The following is a 26,245-nucleotide window of genomic DNA, read 5'->3' as shown; positions in this document are numbered from 1 at the left end:
CTGGGTGCTGTGCCCGGACTGGAGAGGAGCACACGGCTCCTGGGTGCTGTGCCCGGACTGGAGAGGAGCACACGGCCCCGCACACGTCGGGGACAGGGCAAGTGGCAGCCCAGGCACCGGTAGGACATGACAATGGCACCACTCACAGAAGCAGAAAACCACACTTGAGTGTGTAGTCAAACCTTTGCTTGGACGGATGCAAGAAACTGCCTTTATCGAATAAAGTTGGATGCATAGTTCAGAATCATATAGTCATAAAATCATTAAAGTTGTAAAATACTTCAAACGTCACTTAGTCTAACTAACAACAATGCTCACCACTAAAACATATCCCCGACTATCACACCTACACATTTTCGGAACACTTCCAAGGATAGTGACTCCACCGTGTCCCTGAGCAACCTGCTGCAGTGTCTGACCAGTCTCCAGTGAATAAATTTTTCCTGATATCCAATCTGATGGATTTTCTAATAGCATTATTCATAATCTATTTGGATTATTTTCCTAATATCCACTCTAACCTTCCAGCAAGGCAAACCCTCTGAACACCTCTCTACATGCTGGGTGCAAGGCACAACAGCTGTTCAGCTTGGCGGCAGTTTTTAAAGCATCCTTTAGACCTAACACCTAAAATGTGTCCTTCACAGGCAGCCCAGACCTAGCCTGACTTTAGGCTCTTTGCAAATCCGACCTGTGCTTGCAGAGTGCCATAAACTCTTTGACAGGAGCCCATAGGACTTTCTAAGGGGTCCTCTCATCCTCCTGATTTGGTTCCAACACCACAGCCGAAAGGTGGATGAGATGACCACACAATAAGGTCACTGTAGATTGAACAGAAGGTCAAACGTCGTTTGAAAGAAGCTGTATGACTCCTCGTACTACTGAAGATGTCCTATCAGATACAGTAAACTGGAGGGACAGTTGGAATCCAGGTCTAAGCTCAGATTTTCCTGGAAAGAAAATATAAACTTAGACATGCTGTCCACAAATATGAAAGTGGTGATTTTTTCCTAAAAATTGACCTTTCTTAGGCTAAAGATGGCCTCACCGAGACCCTTCCATTTACCAATCAGTTTTATAGGTATATCATATTTCCACTCAAACAGGAATTTTAAAATATTCCTATTTAATAGGAATGTTTTAAGGCCAGGTGAGATCACTCATTTGATAATTTCCATCACCTGGCCTGATCACTTGCACAGATGAAGCCACAGAATGGTGTCCCAAAACAACACCTGAATCATTACAAATTACAGTACATCATGCAAGGACACCCCCCCCCCCGAATCAGAGGCTTTGAGGGAAGGACCATCCACCCCAAATAAGTGATTTCAGTGGCTATCACTCCATCAAGAAGAAGGACTGCCTTTCTGATCTGCATTTGTCTGGCCTCATTCTCCAGCCTCAATCCTGGCCATCACTCATCAGTCTCTCCAGGAAGCTGCAGATCAGGCATGGGCAGAGAAGGCTGCAGCCCACCAAGGTACAACCCATCCAGAGTTTTCCCCCAGAATAGCAGGAATATTTCAAGCCCAGGCATAGCTGGGGACACTCCAATATTTTGGTTGAAAGCAGAGAGGCCATGCAGCTCTGAGTGGAAACTGGAGCCTGCTGCTGCCTCACCATGCAAGCTCAACTTTACAAAACCACAGACAAGTCATCTTGTAACCTTGTCCTGAATAAATAAAAATAGCTGAGCTTTTTTAGTCTCTCACGGTAAGGCAGATTTATGGACAAACCACAAACCGTGCTTGTCACTCTTTCAAGATCCATTTCCATTGCATTAAAGTTCTTTTCCAAATGTGCCTACCAGAACTGGGTGTGGTATTACCTCAGCTATACTGTAAATTTTTAACAGACTTGGACTCCTATCCAGCTGCTCCATCAGATGCATCCCTCTCTTTGCTGTGCCTTTGTGAATGCAGTAGCGACCTAACAAGCTGAATTAGGGATTTATTGTTATAGTATCATTTTACTCCGAACTTCAACCTTAAACACAAAACACTTTCAGATTTGGCATTTATACAGTGTTCAACATATGCTTTGATCCAAACAAGGGCTTTGACCTGCCTAACCTTTGGTGTATTTTTTTCGCTCCTGTGAATGACTTGAGCACAATCGTACGGTATCGGTTGTCACTTCCTTAATGAGAGGTTATTTTCAATTAATCAAAGAAATATAAACAGAGCCTTGTATCAAGTTTAAATAAGCTCAGAATAGTTCTGCCCTTAAAACAGATGTCTAAAGCTGTGTCTCCTTTCAGATCAGAGCTAGTGCACTGTCAAGAAGAGATCTTGCAGATCTGTTTGCTCACCCAGCTCAAAAAAACCAAGTATCAGCTCCAAATCCTGACACAGTCGAGTGTGGCCCATTGAAGGCAGTGAATTGGGCAGCCCATGATGCAGATTAGGGTAACCAGGCCAAAATCAGATTTGTGAGGTCTTTACAGATTAGAGAGAACAGCAGAAGGGAATTAGATAGCACCATATTATTTCAAAGTAAGGCTAGCCCTGTATCAAGCCCAGCACACCATAGCTGCTTCCCCATGGCTCTGATCATGAAGAGGTCAAATAATAAAATGAGAAGAGGAAGAGATTAACTAAATAGGGCCAGGGCCAGCAGGCACAGCCCCATGCACAGTGGGGGCTAAATGTCCTTAACCCCCAAAAGAGAATGGCCCCTTGCAGACCATTTATCAGGAGCAATCTCTGGTCATGCTACTGGTCAAGCCATACCAGAGACTTGGCACCCCACCCTGGAGTAAGCAGGGATCATGATAACATTGAACACCATAAAAGTTTTCCAGTGGCAGGATCCTGGTGCTGTTTAATTAATTTAACCAATAAAGTAAATATAGCTAATTTCAGAATGATAAGTTACCCAAAACACCCACAAGACTTTTTCTTCATCCTGAAGCCTTGGGTAAATACAGGCTTGTCCTGTGAGACTCAGGCTTTTCCACACAGCTTTAACATCCTTATTTCTTGCACTTCAGACACTGTTTTCTATCTGTAAGCTCTCTAAGGTGAGGAGCACATATATTCCTAGATCTTAGCCCTCACTTGTCACTCAAAAAACAAGTGTTTTAATCCCTGGGGTGGGATGTATCTGCATTCTGCTTAGCCACCTCAAGGGTAGATCTGAATTAAATATCTGCACTGTCCCTCTCTAGTTAATAGAGACTGGACCTTGTGGAGGATAATTTGTTTTATCCAAACACAGTTTAACACAGGTGAGATGAATCTGCCCTTGAGTTGAGCCTCCTGATCCAGGGATTATAAACCTTGCTAATTTCAATCTCTGCACCTAATTTTCCATGTCTAACAAGGGGCCAAAAATAAAGTATGTGTTTACCTCTCAGAGCTAAACACAGATTATTTCATATCTATAAAATATATATTATAATAATGTTTTCATGACTTTTGATGTCAGGAACAAGTTATCTTGTGTAACCTCTAAATGAGCAAAACTCTGATTAGGCCATTAAGTTTTCATGCAGTTACCACTGGAGTCCAAGATACTGGGTGGATACTAAAGTACATCTTCCTAGCAGGGATTAATTCTGGATGTGTCAAGGGTCTCAAGGGAGGGGGAAAGCCACCATATCTTTTATTAACTGACAGTCCTGAGAATAATAAATATCTTTTCAAAGGCAATTAATCTGAAAGAGCTTCCTGAACTTGTTTTTGTTGTACATATATATATATATATATAATTTAATATCTCTGCACTGTGTGCCATTTTCTCTTGCTAAAAATACTCACTATAATCAGTCAGCTTTTCTAAAGTGTGTTCTGATAATCTGAGCTCATTCACAAACAGCACCCGCAGCAACACCCAGTAGAGGTAGGGGAACACATTTGAAAGTATTCACTTGGCAGCTTCCTGCCTTGAAAATGAACATCACATTCCCATTCCTACCTAGAAATTAGAGTATAGGAAGGGAAATGGCTTTTTGCAAATGGACAGATTTTGCCTTTTTATTTGTGAGGATGTGCAACATGCAACTATTGAGATTCTAGGGTGAAATAACACACATGCATTTGGCTGCTATAGAAAGGGAATTTATAAGAGTTTTCTTTTACTTGTTTGTCTTTCTTTTACCTTTTTTTTTTTTTTTTTTCAGTCCAAATGGCATCCTGGTTGTGGGACCTGTGGCTGAGAGACCTCCACAATCCTGGTTAAGGATAGAGGAGGGGAACCAATCTTTTTTTTATCCTTTTGGCAGATCTATAACTAAAACCACAGCATGAAGCATGTGGCAAAATACTGGGTTTATTAACTATACTCTCACCTGTTTGAAAGAGTACCTTTTTCAAACAGAAAAGGTACTTTTCTGTTTGAAAGAGTACCTTAAACTGCTTACAGCAGCAGGATTAAGGTGTGATGAATTCAAACAGAAGGAATAGTCTTCCTTTTATTCTTTTCCTTCAGTACCTTCCATTTCATTCTGAAATTTCATTCATGGGTTGTCTGAATCCCACAAGAAAAACTATAATGCCTCAGAGATGTATTATTTTCTGGTTTTCACAGTTTTCATATGTTAACATTGGATTATCTGCTGTTTTACAAAAAAAAATTTTGTATACCTTTCCATACATATCTCCTCCTCCCCATTCTAATTTTGGTATTTATGAAGGCAGCTACAGAAATTTCAGGGGCAAATGACCTTTAAAAATTAACAAAGATCTGTAATATTTACATCCTATGTATTTTACAGAAGGAGAAAAGCTGGTTTCTTCTCCCCTATCCCTGCTCCCCCCCAACCCCAAATAGATAGGAATTGTCTCTCTAGTCTATCTCTCTCCAGAAAAATCTGACCTACAAATGGCTTTCTCATAACTCAGCAGACTAGTTTAGTCCTCATATGGATTTATCATTAACCACATAAGCACATGTTGTTCATTTTGCCCAACCTAATGAATATGCTATAAATAAAGTAACTCTAAAAGCAGGTTTCACCATTCTTATCCAAGCTGTTGCTGCAAGTCCTCGTAATTCCCAAACCCACTTACATTAGAAACATTAATCACTTGATTATAATTCAAAGCATCAGCTCTCTACAGCTGAAACTCCCTAGCACTTGACTTTGGCTAGACCTCTAACCTCAACTTATCACTTTCAGGCGTACTCCAGGTTTTCTTCTCCAATCTGTCACTAATGTAGGAAAGACGTGGGAAGTTGCTTTCAGGAGGTATTTTTAACCTAGGAGTGTCTCATTAAAAAGAGAGCTTAGTATAGAAACTCTAAAACAAAACCTTTTCACCTTCACTTAGCAAAGCAACCTGAAAATACCAGAGGGGTGTTTCACCACCACTTATTTCATTTTAAACCAAAACAATGTAAAGAAAAAGGAAGTTTTTTTGGAAGAGACACTGTTGAGTGTAATTCCTATCTACCCCACAAATATTTTATATGATCATAGGATTATTTGTAGAGCTTTTTAGTTTCTATCTTGAATGAAGGAGGATGAATCAAGCCATCTATTATTCTGACTTACCTGCTCATTCATTAAGAGTGCATTTGTACATTTTGGGTTGTTTCTCCTTATTTCAGCTGACAACATGGAGATCATATTCCATCTTGACCAAAGGTTTTAAAAGCTGAGAGAAACAAAAGATTATTCACAGGATATTATTTTTAAGCCCCATGTGCTTTAGTCTGGAAATAGAAAGACAAAGATAAAACTCCCAGAAGGACAGCCACAGCTAATGAGAGCCTGAGAGGAAATGATCACACATTCTTAGTTCTTCTGATGGATGTCCTTCTAGCCTTATTAATCAGAACTTTCTAATGCCAATAAATCATCGAAGTATGATAACAGATGAAGGTGAGTTTGGATGTAAAATGATCCATAGTGAAGGATTACAATAAAGGAGGAAAAGGAGGGGGAGCCAAATACAGTTTTATAAACTGCATCCTCAGCTTGTGAGGACTTGTAGATAATAAATGTCATTCCTTTTCCACATTATCTAGGAGATTAAGAATGTTTCTTGATGTATAACTGCTGGGAAGCCTCTGTAGCACCTTCTCCAGTTACCAGGAGGTTTATATTACATCAATTGCTTTAATTTTCCATCAATTATGATTTCATTTACAAAGAGGAACTTTAAAGTACCTTTCTTCCTTTAACCTCTCTTTGAGGAAGTAGGCTCCAGAGGCTGGAAAGGAGAATATATGCAGAACACTGATGGTTTTGATCTTGCAAGATCCTGCTTGAGATTCCAGCAAGTTTTCTGGTATGACCTTATCATGCTTAAATGATCCTATGTCACAGAGGTGACAGCAAGGTCTCCATGCCTCCAATCACTCTAGAGAGAGAGTTGTTGGTTTCTACATTCAGCAAAAACCACCCATCCATCAATCCACGTGTCACAGTTTGTGGTTTTCAAGGAAAGCGTTTCTCAGAACACTTAGGAAATAAATAAATGCATTTGAGATGCTATTACTGACAAATAGTTCCATTCCCTGCTTTCTACCAGTGGTTTTTATGCTGCAGAGTACAGCCCTGGCCTTCTGAAGCAAACCAAAGCCATGCTTATATACTGCAAATTCAAAATAAAAGGTTATTAAAATGAGGTAACTTGCCGATAAGGCAAAATTTGCCTTAAGCCTTGAGAGCCAGAGGTATAACAGACACCTAGGAAAGAAAGGACAGAAGTGCACTGGATGCCTTTGAGGATGCTCCCAAATCAAATACAAATTTGGATGCTGTGCTGTAGCTTTTTTTTGGTTTGTGCCACAACATGGAGAGATCTCCAAGCTGATGCCCTACCAAGCTTTGCTAAGTCATGCTGCAGGACAGCACTTGGCAGGGAGATGCTGGTCCAGCTTGGTCCACTGAAATTATGCCAGGGACATTGTCTGTTGAACTGAGGGGCTCCATCCAGAGGCATTTCAGCTTGGAGGTTCCATGGGTGGGAGTCTTACTCTGTGTGGAGACAGTCCAAACATGTCCATACCATACTGTATTCTGCATTCTCTAGGAATATAAACTAGGGATATAGTTGAGTTTCATGGCACTTCTCAGAGCTTCCCTGACTGGGATGACAGCTGAGGTGTCTCTGGCACCATCTGCCCAAACACTCCCAATTCCAGGTTGCAGCAGCTCACAGGGAGATAGAAAAACTGGGCAGTCAAGGGGACAGCCTTTGAAGTGATTGGATATCCCTGAAAAAAAAAAGGCAAATTTATCCCTGTAATGCCTGCTTTGTGCTCCATGGAATAGTGAGGACAGCATTTCTGTTATCTCTGCTCTTGCCAACATTTCTGTATGTTGCTGTTTAATGGGAAGTACTGAAAACACACATGAATGGACACCAAATTACAGAATATCCCTCCAGGCTTTCTAAGCCATCATGAGCATGAACCCGAGACAAGTACACGTGAACAGAAATTCTAAGCTGAGATGTGTCATTTTACCCAGATAGAAAGTGGAGTGGAGAAGAGAGAAAATTAAGAACAAAAGACAATGAGGAAAGAGAGAGGGGTGGAAAGACCTATAAATAAGCTTTAGTATCTGAGAATAACCAAGCAGAATACCTGGTGCTGCAGTCTGAGGTCTGCTGTGAATGGATGCTTAAGCCTGTGGCATGGAAATGAGTCAGAATTGCTGTCCCAGGGAACACACTCCACTGGAGCAGTTTAGCTCCTCTCAGGGGGGTATGCTGGACATACAGATCTGATTCTTGCCACATGATTCTTGCCAGATGTCTGGTCATAGACTGCTGATCACCAGCAAATTATTTAAAAATAGACTTCAGCTGAGACACATCACTTCCACCCCGAGAGCACTTAATTCTTAAAATTCAAAGAATTGAGTGCTTGAGATCAGCAAAGGAATATACTTAAATTACAGTTTCATACTGCAAAGCCTCTTCTCTTGAAATATGGAGGCAGCTCAAAGAAATAAAGTGATATTCAGTCCCTCTTTCTGTTGTTCTTGAATGAAGCATGCTATGGATTTCTAGACCTGGATTTAGGCCTGAAAGCACATCTGGAGGGTGTATACTCCTTGCACTTGTTAGATTTGTGCTACATGGAAGAAATCATGACTTCCACAAACATCATAAATGATGAAGAAAATTCCTGGCCTGAAACTAAATATTGTTGTTTGTTTTGTCACATTGAGACTGACTCTTGCAGAGATGATGTCACCAAAGCCATGAAACGTCAGCTGCAGAGCCTTGCACTGCTGTATCAATGTTCCTGTGAAGGCAACTGATTGAAACTCCACCATCCTGAGCTAAGGCATCACATCTTCCCAATCCACATGGTGACACCTATCAAACTGCAATATTATCACCCTTATCTGCTAGAGAGGAGAAACTGAAACACAAGAAAATGAGGAGTCTTTGGCAGCTGAGAACAAGATGAACAAACACAGCCCTTCTCAGCAAGCTCACCCAACACAGGAGTTGGAGATAAAACATTTCTGGCTTCCAGTGCCAGTGATATGACCAGGGAGAAACCTTCTCCTTCCCGGCATGGCATTTGTTAAATTGAATAGCTCAAAAAACCTTTCAAACTGGGTATGGAGCTACCTCTGCTCACAGGAACAGCCCTGTCTCCAGCAGCAGCACTGCTGCTAGGGAGCATTACATAAACAAGTTCATGTCAGGTCACAATCAGAAGACAGGCAGAGGCAGAAACACTCCAGCAGGCATTATTTTTCCACAGCACAGCCAAAAGCAGGCAAATTTTTAAGAACAGTAAAATGTCAGTGTTTGCAGACACCATTTATTAATAGCAGGATGGATTTTCAATCAGTTTGTACAGCATATACCAACATCATCTTTGCTGCACTAAGTTGATGAAAGTGACATAAATTTTCAATGAACAATTATTTAAATCAAGGTGCAAAACTCACTGGGGAACCTGAAAAATTCTCCATTTTCCTGATTCCAAAGATCTGTTCCCAAATCCAAATCCATCCAGCAAATACTTAGCCATGAGTGTGTCACATGTGCTATAGAAGAAAACAGGAGATCAAGGATCCTGTCCTTGAAAATTGAAAAGGTAGGAACAGACAGAGGAGTGATTAAATTCTTCCTCTCTCTTGCATTGCACTGCTGATGCTTTCTCATTTTTAATAGAGGTTATAGAGCACAGAGAAACGGAGAATCCCATGAAATTGCAGACTGTGACCCAAGGGGCTCAGCAAGGACAGTGTTTATTCCCCGCAGGGCAGGAACCAAGGTTCCTAAACCAAGATGAATCCCAAGTCCTGAACTGGAAATAATCTTAGACCTGGATGTGCAAAGGAAAACTGTACTGTGGTCTCAAAAATGGTTTAAAAAATAGGAAAGTTTGGGAATTGCTGATCTTATGGAGTTTAGTTAGATGCCTATAATCACATCATGTTTACTTTTAATTGGTTTCAATATCTCAGAGTTGCATTTTTACCATCAGGAAGGTGATGAATTTGAGCAAGGGGCTTACCATGTAAGCAAGCTGTCAGAAATGAAAAACTAAAAAAAAGAAAAAAAGAAAAAAAAAAAAAACCAAAACAAAACAAAACACCAGGACAAATAAAATAAAACCTGTCTCACCTTCCTGAAGCCTCTAGATTTTCCCCCAGCTTGTTACAAGATGGCAAACCCTCCTTAATAACTCCAGTGAGTATCAAAACGGGCCATTGCAAAGAAGCACAGTCATATTCTGTGAGAAATAACACAAATCTCTCTATTTATAACACAGCTCTTCTTGGGTTTTTGCCATTAACCTTTGGCCCATCTGCATACCCAGAACTCAGCTTTTCCAACATGTTCCAGACTCTGAGCTAGGAGTCCTGAATCAAATATTCCCCATTCCTACTTTATGCCACTGTAACATTTCAACCTGAAATCCCCAGTGCTTCAGAAAAGGAAGGTTTCCTTCCAACAGGCAGCAGCAGAGCTGACAGGGAGTGCTGATGCTAAGCTCCCACTCTCTGCTACTTTTGAGTAATGCCTTTCATGTCAGGCTGGAGAGGTGGATATAACTATGGGACAGGTATGGGTACAGAGATATTTAATACAAGAAACTCATCTGAGAACATCATGGCACAGCAAATATCCTCCACTGTCTATTTCAGTTTCCTGAAGAACTCAGGAATTCTGTGCCCGTATCTTTGCTGTCTGCACTTAGGACATCTCCAAGACATAGTCAAGGACCAGAAGAAGACAATTGTTAGCAACTATGGTCCTCTGGATCAATGGGAAAAGAAAAAATGGTCTCATCAAAATGGTGGAACACATTCCTTTATAAACTGCAGACTACTTCAAATCCCATTCCCTTTCAGTAAAGGTATATGGCTCAATTCTCTTTCATCTGTTACATGAAATAAAAGTGCTGTAAAAAAATGATAAAAAAATGTTTCTATAAATATATTACAAACCAAAGGATTGAGAATCTCCATCCTTTACTGGAAACAGAGGAAAACATAATGACAAAGAATGAGGAAAAGGCAGAGGTTCTCACAAGGAGGTTGTTGCAGGTTGGGGATAGGTCTCTTCTCCCAGGTAATAAGTGTTAGGACAGGAGGAAATGGGTTCAAGTTGCACCAGTGGAGGTTTAGATTGACTATAAGGAAAAATGTCTTCACTGGCAGGGTTGTCAAGCACTGGAATTGTCTGCTCAGGGCAGCAGTGGAGTCTCCATCCCTGGAGATATTTAGAGGATGTGTAGATGTGGCTTTGAGGGACATGGTTTTGTGGTGGATTTGGCAGTGCTGGGTTAATGGCTGGACTTAATGATCTGAAAGGTCTTTTCCGAACTTAATGATGCTGTGAATCTAAAATATGTAAGAGGATACACATTTCACAAAAGTCAAACTGGTGTAAGAAAATAATATGCTGCACTTCAAACACTCTTCCCCAGAGGAGAAGTTATAAAAACAATGGTTGAAAGATGCATGATTATTTTGCCTAATGCACTACCAGAAGATGTTCCCATGCTCATTTGATGGGTGCAGGAAAAGAATGGAAAATAACATTCTTGGGTTCAGACCAGGTCAGGTGATCTTCCCAAAGATTGCTCCTGTCTCTTTTCTCAAGAAGCACATACCCAAGAGATTGTGTATGCAAACAGCTACTCAGAGGGGAGCATGATGCAATAATAAAAAACAACAGACACATTTAGAATAGTATTAAAAATTAAATCCAGTAGCTGCTTGTTACGCATGTGTCCAACTCACTGCAACGCAATGCTTTCCTGAAACTTCAGGAAGATTTTAGGAGGAGGTAAGTAAATGGATGCTCTCCATACACCACACTCATTAAAAAGGGGTAATTAGGCCTACCATCATGGGCTTGTCTGCAGCACATCAATCACAGGCAAAGTCACAGAACGTCTGTGACAGGGCTCAACAAATAAATAATTAATATACATTAACAATGTTTAATGGAAAAGGAGTCTTATTAATTAATCCAGTCTTGCATTTTGATGAGTCTACAAATGAGGTTGATAAGAGTGTTGAGGTAATGGGCTTTTGAAAAGCACCAAATTTCAACTATTGAATAATACACTTGGCTGGTTTAAAATAAACACACTACAGTGTAGATTAATTGGAGACCAGCTGATAGCTTTCCAAATTAAATAGTAAATGGCAAATGTTCACTCAGCAAGTGAAGTTTCAGCCCCCTATAGATGTTGGTTTACCAGTTACTATTTAATGTTTTTATTGCTGACACAGAAGAAAAGGTTAAACTATTGTTCAGTAAGTTTGTGGAATTTTGGGAAGCAGCATGGAATACAGAGGACAATAAAGCAAAACAATCCCAAGAGGAATTCAGTAAACTGCACACAAGCCAACAGTATGAATTTCAGTAAAGTCCTGAATGTAAGATTAAACAGTGGAGAACTTGCTTCTCAGACATGAGAAAGGAGGCCAGAGCAAACTGGAAAAAGCCTAGAAAGTGATGGAATCTAAGTGGTGTAACACAGACATCTTCAGCAGCATAATGCATACTAGAGATTAATACCAAGTAGAAGAAGCAAAGAAATTTTATAACAACCCAACCTGGCATTGGTGCAACTGCTGCTGGTATTCAGAGCCTCTTCTAGAGACTGCAGGTACTGAAGAACTAGAAATAATTGAGGGAAAGGACACAAGAATGAATAAAGAATTGGGAAACCTCATTCTGAAGAAAGACATGAGAAGATTTACCTCTTTAATTTTACAAAGAAAAGGCTGAGAGGTTTCTTAATCACACATTTTAAGTGTTCAAAGAGAGAACTGGAATTACCTAACAAAGTTTCTTCAACCTTAAAAGGTCTCACAGTGGCCAGTAGGTAGAAGTTAAATCTAGACATTCAGAGCAGATATAAATCTGATTTCTTTGGCAATTTTGCAAGGGTTTTGGGATACTTACAGTCACTGGGAATCTTCAAACCAACTTTTTTTAAGTTCCATTCCAGTTCAAACAGCAATTAATTTAGGAAGGTCTTATGACCTCTTGGCCTCAGTAATTTATCTGTTAAGTGACAGGGCTTCAAATGCTTCTGTGGGAGGTTATTTTACAACCTAATAAACGTCATCTTTGGGAAAAATTCCATGGGATTCTGCATTTGCCTTTAATACACTCACTACTAATGGACCACACTGAGTAACTGATTCCCTTGTTTTCAGTTCTCATCAAAGCACAATTAAAATAATGATCTTTCAGCAGATAATAACACCTTTCTAATGCTTGTAAAGAATAATCAGAGAATGAATCAAGCAATTAATTCTTAGTTCTTAGTCATCCCTCCCACTCAAGACCCAAACCAGTGTTCACTTAAGCACAGGAATATGTGAGGAATGTTTCCTTCAGCCAAGCACTGGAGGAAAAGAAGGAAATTTGGCATTTGTGACCCTAAGATTGCCACAGTTTGTGGTATCTGTACCCAAACCAGAAGACTATGCAGAGAAAATGGAGATTCTTGCAGGGGCTGAAATAAATGTCCTCCTATGGTTAACACACACTCCTTCTCTCCATCTTCACTTGTTTTTTGTCTGTGACTTGTCACTTTGGTTGCTCATGTTTTAATTTCCTTCATAATCTAAATCCTGCTACTCAGTGTCTAAGCATTATGTATGTTTTCCTTAGAACCCCAAAAATCAAAGAATTGTCTGGGTTAGAAAAGACCTTAAAGATCCTCTCATTCCAACACCCTGCCATGGGCAGGGACACCTTCCACTATCCCAGGTTGCTCCAAGCCCCATCCTGCCTGGCCTTGAACACTTCCAGAGATGGAGCAGCCACAGCTTCTCTGGAGAACCTGTTCCAGTGCCTCACCACCCTCACAATAAAGAATTGTTTTTCTAATATCTGACCAAAAAAGCAGCACCTGAGGGGGCACCTGGAGTTGAACCAGGGACCTCTTGATCTGCAGTCAAATGCTCTGCCACTGAGCTATACCCCCTGCCTGAGCAGCCCTTCTCTGTAAATGAAACCCATCATGACTCCTCCTGCCCCAGGGAGTTCAAAGCATGGAATTGGAATATAAACCAGTCCTGCAGAACTGGTCCAGCAAGACAACCTCACCACATTTCTTCCTGAGCCTTGCAGAAGACACACATGGGGGTGTAGGACTTCTGGGGCAGCACAGCAATGTCTTACGAATGAATAAAAACTGAACCTTACAGCTAGTCCTGGACAGTGCCAGCCAATGAATTGCAAAATGAAGGAAAATTTGCTCTGCACTCCCTCCCTGCACTTCTTTCCAGATATGGAACAGGGTTAGCTGTCCAGCTCCTTTGTCCAGATGTGCACATCAAGGCCAGCTGCATTGCCCATCTCTTTTCTCAGCCAGCACCATGCCCTCCTCCCCTCAGCTCAACAATCAACCCACAATCAGGGGTAACAGTGACCTGGTGACTCCAGGGACCAAATCTCCATCTCAAAGCAGTGGTGATATTCCCCAAAGGACAATCCTGAAGTTCAGCCTTCACTGAGCAATTCCAGGCCTCTGGAAAGAGGCTGGAGAACAGTAAATTTAGTAAGGAAACAGAGATCCTAGAGGTCCCTATTGCTTCACCAGCCCTCTGGCTGAAATATTTAGTAGTATCAAGATTCTTGCTAGAATCACAATATGTGTTCAAATACCAGGACAGAGTAACAGCATGTCCATGGGGTCAGCCAGGAGGCTCTGGTATGAAGAATCCAATGTAGGCAAAGTTGGACAAACATTGGATAAATCAGTGTGAGAGGCTGAACCCCAATGGAAACTAAGAGAATTTGTTTGCTCTAAATGATGAACCACATGGACTGAGATTTCTGTAGAAAGCATCTACAGACAGGTACATTCACAGGGACTCTGGGTAAGGTGCCCAGACTGAAATGTTTTTGGCACCATTTGCTGTGATTTTGATTCATTCAAAGTTTGCCAGATCAAAAGCTATTAGTACTAATGCTTCAGAAAGCATGATCCCTCCCAAGATGAGCACCATCTCACAATGACCTACCATAGACAACCCTCCTTCCAAACCATTAATAAAGATCTTAAACAAAAACAGTCTAACATTGTTCCCTTCTGTTCCCCTGAGGAATCTTCCACCAAGTCTTGGCATTTATTCATCACTATGTGTTTCTGGTGCCTCCAGCCTGTTTTCAGTCTGCTTTATAATCCTCATCTCCAGTCAATTTAAATTAAATTTTCAGCTCAGTCTTCGTGAAACAATATAATGATTGCTTCAGTACATGAATAAACATCTTATTTACACAGATTAAATGACCATATTTTTTTCATGTACTCGGCCTGCAGTTGGATCAAACTAAGTGATTAAGTTTTGTCTGGATTTCCTTCCTACAAATCTATGTGTGTGTCATCCATGTTCCTTTTCAAAGGTGAAGTCAACATGTGTAGAGGAGCTGCATACTTCCTACATGCTACTAAAGGAATCAAACTAATAACTAAAGTGTGCTCTGAGTCACACAGAAAATTCAATAAACTCTTCTTCACCGGGATGAGGTTTGTTTTAACTGCTTACAGATTTACTTTGTTTAGTCTTTTCTCCAGTATTCCATGACAACAAAATTCACCCCTTCCTTTTTCCATCATTTACATTCCATTTTGGCAACTCTCCTGAGGGTAAGCTAATATACATATGGCTCCATGTGAGTGCATGGCTCAGCAAATTCTTCTTCCTTCCTTATTTATACTCCTTCACTAGACACAGAAGCCAAATTTATTAGATAGTTACTAACTCTTAATGACTCCTGCTCATTTGTAAAGATCAATACAACATATTTTCCTCTGTCCTCTGGTTCTCATTTGATTCTTCTGGTTTTCAGAGACAACTATGTGAGCCAGCTCCTTAACTAATTGCATGATAAACATAGCAGGCAGATTTGGTTTCCCAAGTTTCCTTTCTAAGATTTTCCTGTTTCCCATATCCCTAAAAATTCACCCCATTCCTGATGTATTCAGCTAATGTCAGTGTCAAGAGATAGCACAGAAATTCAGTAAATCCAGCAGTACTGACTTCAAGTTCTCATCCTGTGGGGCCTCCTAATGCTGTTAGACAGTTAGAGGTCTAAAATGGGATGAAAGGAGACAAGGCGAGGTAAATATGTCACTTCCACTCACGGCGCTCTATGGATGCTTCCCAACTTGGTGAAAGTCAGCTAACCCACAGGAAGTGCACTAAGGTATATTGCCATGTGAAAAACTTTCTGTCTCTAGTGCCTACAGACACACTTTGCAGATCAGAAGATCAGAACTCTTTTTCCACCATGGATATGGAGTCACCCCAGTACAAGAACTGTACCGATCAGTTTCATGTCTGAATCATCAATTTTTTCTGATTAAAAGGAGGGAGGTGGGGGGAAACATGGTCATGAAGAAAGAACTCTTTATTTCTTTGTGTCATTCCAGTACACATAAACACAAATTTCCATCACCAGTCATGAAATAGCTGTTTCAACAGAGTTCTGGAAGTTTGGAGAAATACACACCCCAAGAAACAACCAAACGTCTGAGCAGCAAAATGATGTAAATTGGAGAAAATTAAGTGTCCTCTGCATGGGCCCTACCCTTTCAAAGCACAAACATTTCCAAAAACTAAAGCAGAGAGAAGCTTGTTCCAGCTGTTGTGTGACTCAGACTGGCATAAGTTACTGGCCAGGGCAGTTCTGGGACAGCAAAGTGGGGAGAAAATAAAGACCAAATACTGCCATGGTTCAGAAGTGTCACACTGTATTGGGAACACTGAGGTAGTAACAACACGGACTCTCTTGTGAGTTGAACAGGAGAGCAAGATTTATTACCCCAGATCTTCTTTTATAGACAAGTACATGAAGGTCCAGAAAGGTAAAACCCTTATTGGCCAGTGAACTAACACATCACCATCACTGGTCAGTGGGGTACACCACCCCTCGACCTTCTCTTGCAAGAAAACAAGAAACTGACAAACAGCACCTGCGAGGCTGTCTTCTGTCTCTGAGGATTATTTTGATTCCTCCTTATGATTTCCCAGGCTAGTCTGAGAAAGTTATGTGACTTGCTTTTCCACAGATACTGTGCTCCCTGCCTGCTGCTTGCATTTAGCATCCACACAGAAGATGTGAAACTTTCAAGTAACTGAACACCAGACTATTGAACATTCCTGGCTCCCTACTGTGTACCACCAGCTCCACGTATCTGCTGCACACACAGGCCACTGAAGCACAAGCAGCAGCCTACCTCAAATACAACAGTCACAACTGTGTCTGTCGTACTTCTATCTGAAAACCTCATCACTTACTCAGGTTCTGAAAAGACATGTGAACAAAGCTGAAGACACAGAAAATCTTCAAAATGGGCAGCTCTTTAAGGAGCTTCAGGCTTGGGCTGTGGGTCCTAAGGAAGGATCTCAGAGAGTCCAGCAACGCTTGCTTGATGAGATGAGAAAAGCAGGACAAAAAATATCAAAATGGACTAAATAAGTCTCTTGGTATCAGCATCTGTGACTCGCTTGCTATCAGCATTGTGACACTGCATTGCTTTCTTCTGTTGTCTTGCCTAAGACCTACTGAAATGAGAAGCAGCACATCTCATACAATTTATTGAAATCACTTCAAGTCTCTGAGTGAAGATAACAGCAGATAACAGCATCCACCTTCACGGAGAACTTTCATCTGAGCACTTCCATGGATTCTCAATACACCTCATCACATCCTAGTCTTTACCTTACTTACTTTTATCACTCTTCTGCAAAGTATCTTCACATTTCATTTTTTAAATGCAGAGGTGAAAAATAAAGGGAATAATTGACCTGTCTAAGGTCACACAGGTCTGCCCAGGCTTCCAGGACTGGGTCAGACAGAAACTTTACTTGCACTTTTGGAACTGCAGACAAATCTTACGGGTGACTGGTCCTTAAGGCTGTGTTCGGAGCTCTGCTGCTCCCTCCCCTCATGACACCAGACACTGCAAAACCTGTCATGAGCTGGCAGAACAGTTAAGGGCATAAGAACCAGTGTCAGACCTTGTGAAGGTGCTTCAGGTTTGGTGCATGTGCTCTAGGAGCTGCCAAATTTAAAGAAACTCAAGAAGATTTTTGCAGAAGTATTCACAGAGACAGCCTGTCTCCACATGTCTATCAATAATGCTCAAGTGTCAACACTTCCAGGCCTGGATCTGAAGATGCCCTCACCTGCTATAGGTTTGCTAATGGCCATTATCTGGTTCATAAATGGGGAAAGTCAGGCACAAAACAATAAAACAATTCTTCTGCAGTAACTCAGATCAGAACTGGAATATAAAAAGAAACCAAAAAACTGAAATCCTGGCTCAAGTATCCTGTATTATCTACAAAGTGTTTGAACTGCTCCACTCAGAGTTTTCTCTTTCATTCCTTTTCCATCACTCACACTTCTCTCCCATTGCAAACCACATCTCTCATTGCCATTTTCCTTCCTGTACTCTTTTCCACCGTTCTTATCCCAGCAATTATCCCTTCTTCCCAGTTCTGCTGCTTTGCTGCAGGTCTTTCCAAATACCATTGTATTGGGCCATCTTCCTGGGATCAGAGTCACTTCTCTGGAGAGGAACATGCAGCTGTTGGTGGCTGGAAAATAGCCAGAGGGCCCCCCACTCCCCCCAGCTATGCTGCAGGAGGATGCTGAGTGATGGTGTCAGCAAAGAGCAGTAAGAGGTCTTGGCTGCCTGTTCAACACCTGAAAGCAACCCCTACTAGCTGGAAAACAGATCTGAAAGAGGAAGGTTGCTCCCCCTGGCCTCAACCAAAGGATATTTCATCCAGCATGAAGGAGATGTTGACAAAAGAGTCTGTGTCATCACAGATAAGAGACTTTTGGATGGTAGAGATGTGCCTCCACCTGTCACCTCCACTCCAGCAAGAGACAGGACACTGTCAGAGGCTCCTACTTGCCCACAGCCAGAGGTGAATGCACTGTGTTCCAGTCTGCTCATAAAAAGGGCTGTCAGGGTGGGCAGAGGGAGGGCACAGGCAGGACAGCCAGCTCACCTGTGCTGTGTGTAAAGAATCAGGGTTAGAAGTGGCTTTAATTAGGGCATTGCTGCTTTGATTTGAGAACACAGGGATTTGAAAGTGTACTGGTTTCGTGTTAAGTCATTTTTGAACAGAGGAGGAAGGGCTGGACTTGCTATTTGTGAGCATCTCACTGATCTGCTCCTTGGCTCTATTAATCCATGGTGTCCTCCCTCCTCCAGTGCATATACTTCATTAGTTCAACCCAACTACACACAGTTTGCTCTCAGAGCATACAATGGCCAAATAAAGGGACTAGTGTGGCATGCAGCCACGGGAAAGGGGACTGAGCACAGCACAGGTACTCTCCAGGCCTGCCTTCCCAAGCAGCATGTCTCCAAGTGATGAAATGCAATGCTATCAAATATCATGACAGAAAGCACAAATATATAAAACATGAGGGTGCCTCTTAAAAATAAATGTTGCTCCATGATCTTTTTCCCAGGAGAAGGAAGTTTCCAGAGTGCTGGCTCTCTGCGTGTGGTATCACATATTGCATGGTCTGTTCCCTATAAGCTCTCGACATATGCTACGAATCTGCCTCTGCACTACAAGTATTCTAAATCAGATGCTTATGCCTTCTTCTGATCTTTTGCAGTCACACGTACATACATTGGATTTTGCCACAGGCTATCCATCATTCCTCCCTTTCCAGCATCTGAAACACATGACTTGCAATTTGGTTTTATGTGTGTTTTACTGCAGTTTCCATATAATCACACAGGAAACTTAAATTCTCATCTTATGAGCCCGAGTCTGCAGATCTAATCCTTGTCTCTCAGAAGTGTCATGACTAAATGTCTGATTACTGACAGTCTGTATTTCCCACAAAAGAAGGAAAAATCAAGTTCAATTGCAATAAAAGCCTTACCTCTTGCAATCAGCTGTTTACCTGCATAATTCTTTACCTTCTACCCCAAAGTAACATTTAAAGCCCTTAGGCTTTAATTTAATTGCCACCCTCTGCCTCTGTGTCTGCTCATTTCAGCTGTGGACTAAGCACAGTGGTGCTGCATGAGGTGGACAATTTCCATCACCACAGGCCAGACAGCTCTGCTAAGGCATCCATCACCCTCTAATGACCCAGATTTCCTGCAGGCATCAAGGGGAAGCTGCCTCATCCACTGTAGACCTGTCATGTCTCAAGACTGTGACTTGCCCCTCTCATTCCTCCCTCTCCTCCCTTTCTACTCATTCACCAGGAATTCACCATGCCCATCCCCTTCCCCAAGCCAGACTGGAAGTGACAGGCACAGCTGGTTGGCCTCATCCACCTTCCAACTGCCTCTTTTAAAGGCCATAAAAAGGACAAGGGGCCGTGGGTCATCCCAGCCCCCAGCTTCCCCCAACCCTTTACCAGCTGTACAAACCCTCCTGCCCCAAGGACTGACATAATTTGGCACTGCTCTCACCAGAACAGTGCTGTCTGTACACATGCATGTACAATACCTCACCAAGGGATCCTGATCCCAGAAGGGCTCACCCACCACCCTCTGACATCATGTTGTGTGCGTCTCATCCCCTGAAATGACACATTTCTGTTTACTGTCAAGGAATGTCACTATTCCAGGAGGGCACATCCCAGAGATTTCTAGCACAAATATGTCCTTGTCAGTTGGGTGGAAGAAGACAGAGGATTTTTTAGCCCTCTGGAAAGGGTCTAACTGGGAAGGGCTGACAGAGAAGTGGTCTGGTGAGATACCTGCCCTGCACATGAAGCAGATGGCACAGACGCATCAGAGAAGCCCTATAAACCACTGGTTAAGCTTTACTCACAAGCCTTTCATCTGCTTCAAATATGGGCTCTACCACCTTCCAGCTGGGGCTGGAAAACATCAGGTCTGCTCTGCCTGCAGGGCTTTGTGAGTTTGTATGTTCTGAACTCCTGCCAGGAGTAACTTTGGTGCTGGAGGGATCAATGTTGGGCCCTGTGCAACACATCCGTAATGCAGTGACTTATGCATAGAGGAGGGAAGCTGGGGAAATTCCCTCCCACCACAAACTATTTCTTGGCTCCTTGCATTAGTTATCAGCCTTGGGAATATATTTTCCTCTATTCCCACTTTTCTGTGGTCTGCATTATCATTTGCTAAATATTAGCGTGTGCTATTTATCATGGGGTCCACAACCCTTGTCTGCTCCAGGGAGTTTGCAACTAAGTCACAGCAATAAATTTTCTGATATTCTATGGGCTTTACAGCACTAAGAGGCACACAGCTGAAATCATTATCTCAGAGCCTTCAACCCCTAATGTCACAGTGAAACACTCATCACCAAAGGCAGGGAGGATGCACAAGAGCACAGGTTGTTTATACACAGAGCAGATTCAGACTTGGGCTCCAAGTATGCTTACTAATAATGACAATTACTGCAGCTCCTTTGGTTTTATAACATGCTTGAAAGGCTCAGGGAAACCACATTATCTGCAACTGTCTTTCAACAGCACGTTTGGTTCACGGGATCTGCTGGGTTAGCAAAGGAAAGGGTGTGTTTGTGGACTGGAAATCTGTTCTAATAATATCATGGTGACCAAAATGAGCACCGTGGTCTACAATTACTGCTACCCTTCTGTGTTTATTGAAGAGCAGAGTCACCTGAGACCTGACTCAAAACCTGTTGACTCCCTTGAAATTTTGCAGCAGGTCCTAGGGGCCACTTGGACGAGACATCATCTCTTATTGACTTTTTCTGCCCACTGTGTTTAGGGAGTTTGGACTTTCTCCCAGCAATAGCTGTTATCTAAGAAGGGATTCAAACTTTGACTAGAAAGGTTACTTCAATATCTCCATATTTCTGATCCCAAAACCCCTTTCAGAGTCATTCTTGGTTAATGACTAGAAATTCTCCAGCTTCTCTTGGCAATAGGATCTGATCCCAAGAACCTTCAAAGCAAACTGAAGTTCAGACTGAACTGTTAATATTTAATAAAGATTTGGAGGGGTAATTAAAGAAATAAATTAAATGTACATGTCCAAAGGAAACACTGGTTTGAGCAGTTAGTATTTTTCAAAGTTATCAAATTAGCCCAATTTGGTTTCCACTGCCAATCTAAATAATGACAGATGTTATCCAATCTCTTTTCCTTCCAAGTAGGCTGAGAAATCACAGCCAAGGTCATTAGTTTGAGAGAAGAGACATTCTCTACTCTGAATGTCCCAGACAGAGGTGCATGGAACAGCTGCTCCTTTCTCAGAGGGAGAGAACAGCAAAAGGAGAGGAGGAAACTTGAGCAGACAAGTGGCAGTGTCCTGTGGACAGAGAGAATGACTGGCATTAGCTGGTTTTGCTTTGCCAACCTTATGGCAACAAAAATAAGAGAAAGAACTAGACAAAAATATTTGAGAACAGCCTAAGAACAAAAAATGTGGCAGATTCCCCTGCAGTGGCAGGGCATACCCCTCACCTCTGTTCTCTTGCTCTCTCACTATGATGGGAACAAAGTTCAGGGTTCACTGGCCATTCTCTGGCCAACGCCAGACTCATTCTCTAACTCACAGGGGCCATATGGCTTCCCCCATATTTTTTTTCAGCTCCATAGCCCTTTCTGACAGTAAAGCTGTGTTGATCTGGAGCAGGCATGTTTTTTAGCATACCAGGCTCATGAATGCCATAGCCTGTTATCTCAGAAAGACTGAAGAACAAATAAAGAGGGACCAGAAGAATAATGATCAATAAAAATCCTTGATTTGACCTTCACATGCGGGATATTACTATATTAATAAACTAAAGGGCTCAAGCACTGGCTTGGAATTGTACACAGATTGTAATATATAAAATTTCCAGAGATATTTTGGTCTGTTCTCCACCCTGGCATGGCCCAGGGGACAGAACAGGGACTTTTCACCGCAGCTAGTTTGGATATAGAAATTTCCTCTATTCAGATGCGTGCCATGCCTTGCCACTTGCCCTTAGGGCCAGGGAACATTTTTACTGCACAACTGTAGCCCATGGGGACTCTCTCCAAAACACAGTTAAATCCCCAATCTGGCTGCCCATTAAAAGGGAAGCTTGGCAGATCATAGCTGCCTCCTTGATGTATTCAGACTCATTCCCTGCCCCCTCTGCTGCTTGGGAGACTCCAAGTGCACGGAAGATGCTGGGGGCTGCAAGCTGGGGGGACTCACCCTGGCACAGGGATTTCCTACCAGTAGGCACCAAACCAGCACTAGTAACTCCCAGGACACCTCCATGGGGCAGGGACAGTGGAGTGGCCAAGCATGGCATGCTGCAAGGCTGGCTGATGGTGCTGATGGGTTTGGAGTCAGCTCTAATTAGACTGTGCTGGCTTTTGCCAAGATCAGGGCAGGGTAGTTCCTGGTAGAGCCTCACAAACCTTGTTGGAAGCTGCATGCACTTAATGTTCTACTTAAAATGGAGAGTTTCCCTGTGTTTCTGGAGGTGTTCATTTCACTGGAGGGGCCTGGTCCCCTCTTCAGGTGACACGGGTTGTCCAAGCAAGCAGCTCCTGCAGGCTTGGCTGCAGCATGTCCTTCAAACCAGGTAGAACCTCCCCTGCAGAGCTGGGCACACAGGATGGCTGGGCAGTGAGAAAGCAGGAGGATTGTGGAGGTGCTCATGGATCTGCTGGTGACACCCCAGCTGCTTCCACATGGACAAACACCACACAGAGCTGGTGAAACTGGATCTGCAGGAGCATTCTGCCTGATAAGGTACATAACCAGGAGCTCTGACTATGGGACATGCTGTTATTCTTGTGTTGGTTCAAGGCATTTGTGGTTGCGAATTGTTGTGTTTTCAATGTTACAAACTCTAACCCTAACAGTAAACCCCTGCTTCTGAGCTGGGTAAGCTTCCACTGAAACAAAAAATTGGGAAAGGTTTTCTTTTTTCACTAACTGGGAAAAGGAAGTGCTCTCCAGAAGGACTTGGAATCCTTTGATGTCTCAAAATAGAGAAGAGAATCTTTGCTTTTCTGTGCTGTAAGAAGGACATCATTGCCATGTCAATATTTGGGATCTGCTGTTTTCAAAGATGGGTAAAAACAAGAAATAAATAGCAACACGCCTCTCTCCCACATTCTGGTATCCTCCACAGGAACAGCTGCCACAGCAAGGAAACTGTATTAAGACCACTGCATCCCTCAGACAAAGATAAACCCTTCCCAAGGTTTCATCTTTGCACAGTGACAAGAAGCTGAGAAGTCAACATGTAACTGTCCACATGGGCATTCCATGTGTGAGAACCCATTATTGTCAGCACTGACCCAAGAATAATTCAGCTGGTCAAATACCCATGATCCAGTTAAATATGACTGTTGAGTGCTTTTGAAAGGCCTTAGGCTGAAACATCAAAGACAGATTGTGCAAATATTAGGCAGGATCTATAAATAAACCAAATTGTCTAAAATATCACTTTATTTGTATATATGGGCTACTGAGCTCTACATACCTTGTCAGTACAAAAACAAATCTCCTTGGCTACAGCAAGAGCTGTGAAACCTCTGCACATTTGCATTCAGAATCAGATTCAAAACTTGAATCCCATCCTGCAAAACCGAGTTCAAACCCACTGAAGGCTAAGAACTCTTCAGATGAGATGTTATTTACACAAAGCAGATACTATTTAACAATGTACTAATTTTCTACATTTCTGGTAATAAGACATGAAGCTGTCAAAGACTAATATGTTTCTTAAAAAAGAAATTATTTCATGCAATTTAGTAGAATTGTAATCAACAATGTGCTTGAAGTTAATTTAGAGATGATGAGGTTTGAAGACTTAGGAACATAATTATTGAAAATAGATAATTTTCTAGAAAACATATTGAAGATCAGAACTATCTGGCCTATCTTGACATTCAGATGTTGACAATGCAGATATTCACATCTGGTCCAGTCACAACAGGTTCCTTTACAAATGAAAGAGAGAAGCAAGCACTTGCAAGGGGTACCTGAGATACCTACTTGAAAATGAGATGAACTGCAACATAGAAATGCCTTTTTCTTTTCATATACTGACTACAAAGGGAGGCCAAGGTATCTAGTCCATATGTAGCTGATTATACCATAGACAGCTCCATCTGGTCAGCATTAGAGCATGTTTAATAACACATCTATTTGCAAATGCATTACTCTTCAGATCAATATGTATGTGCACTCAGTACTCCAACCTTCTACTTATACTCCAGGTCTCTAGTCCAAACCTTTAGTCTTGAACTTCAAAGTGGGTTGGATCCAGCTACACTGAGACCTACAACTTGCTCAGTAAGGTCTCTCAGGAAAACACAACTCTCCAAGCCAGGACCTCTGAGACTCAGAGAGACAGAAATCCCTTCAGGAAGTCTGCAGAGAAGCACTTACAGAGAAACAGAGGGATTATTTCAAGTCCCTTTACATAGGAAAATATTTTTGCCATAACCAAAATATCAATGCTAATGGTTAAAAATACATTTCCTTGAATAAAATCTGCCCAAGACTTCAGGAAACACATTTACAAAGACTGGTCATGACAGAAAGTAAAGCACTTTCTATGATCCTGGGCTCAAGAGCCCCATGTATGTAAAGAGCTGGTGAACCTTTTCACAGCCTGGGACAGGTAAATCATTTTTTGCACCAGTCTGGCTTGAGAGTCCAAAAGGCTGGCTCAGCCAGGAGTGTGTCGGCATCCCGGGTGTGGGGCTCCGTTTCTTGGCCAGCTGCAAAAGGAAGGTAAGTCACTCAGCCAGCCAGATCCATAAAGCAGCAGCTCACACTGTTATTAGAGGCCTGCCTCCCCATCTGGAAATTAAATACAAACATATGCATAGGCCTAAGTGTTGCTTAAGAGAAAATCACTACCCTGACAATGGTGAATGGGAACAGGAAGTAAAGAAAAACAGAAAGTACAAACCAGTATCTGTGCCTTCCCCATTTAATTTTCTGTACTCTCAGAGGTACCCTCATATCTAAATCAGCACAACTTAAAGGACAAAAAATTATGAGGTAAAGAAAGAAAGAAAATCCATTTGTTTGTTAGTTCTGTAACAAGCTAAGAAATATCTGACAGAAAATTTACATTACACGTGTTCCAACCTATATTTACTAGGTGGTTCAATCCTCACAAAAGAGAGCCACAACATAGCACCAACATCCTTTACTTCATTCTTCATTGATACCCAAGGCATCTGCAGAAGGTTTTGATCATCTCTAATAGCAGAGAGGAGAAAATTTGCCTTTCCTCCCTGCGGGAATCAGATACAGCTTTCACACAGCAGAACTCAGACCCTTTGATCAACATGCAGCATGTTAAAAAACATGTGTTAGTATGTAATCCTGAGCTATATCCCTAGTGATTATATTTTTTTCCACTGGGGTAAAAAGTAGAGAGGAAGGGAATTTAATATTAGTTATTTTTCATAGTAATAAAAATTATAATAAGAAGAAACAACAACAAAAAAAGATATATGTGAGATTGTCATTGAATTCACACCTGAGTGAATTATCATGACAGAAATGGACATGTCAGGCAGGAGCTTAATACCTGATCATTCTGAAGCTTCATGTCAATAAAGTTCTGTAGGCACTGAAAGCAGACTCCTCACATCTGTGTGATCATGTCTGCACTCGATGCATAAACCAAAACCCCAGGGAGGAGAGGAGGCTGCTGCTCTCTCCTGCCAGATGCTGAGCAAACAGCCCCAGGGTCCAACCAGCCAGGCAGGAGGAAGCACAGTGACTGCCCAGAGAGCTGATGATTGATCAGGGTTAAGCAGAAAACCTCTTGCCTTTAGGGCAGTGCCCCTCCACTGGGCCATGCTGACTACCATGCCTGGGGAAGAGGTGTAGTAGG

General features: G+C 42.0%; 1 protein-coding gene and 1 non-coding gene across 3 annotated transcripts in view; both read right to left on the bottom strand.

The window, feature by feature from the left end:
* EVA1A (eva-1 homolog A, regulator of programmed cell death) overlaps positions 1-26,245 on the bottom strand; it is a 202,752-nt gene that overhangs the window by 66,254 nt on the left and 110,253 nt on the right. The window lies entirely within an intron of this gene.
* TRNAC-GCA lies at positions 13,315-13,386 on the bottom strand. Its single transcript has one exon. It is a non-coding gene; the product is annotated as a tRNA-Cys (tRNA).

Source organism: Parus major, chromosome 3, assembly GCF_001522545.3.
Source record: "Parus major isolate Abel chromosome 3, Parus_major1.1, whole genome shotgun sequence".
Taxonomy (NCBI): Eukaryota; Metazoa; Chordata; class Aves; order Passeriformes; family Paridae; genus Parus; species Parus major.
The sequence above is the reverse complement of the archived record's forward strand: the minus strand, read 5'-3'. Positions and strand labels throughout refer to the sequence as shown.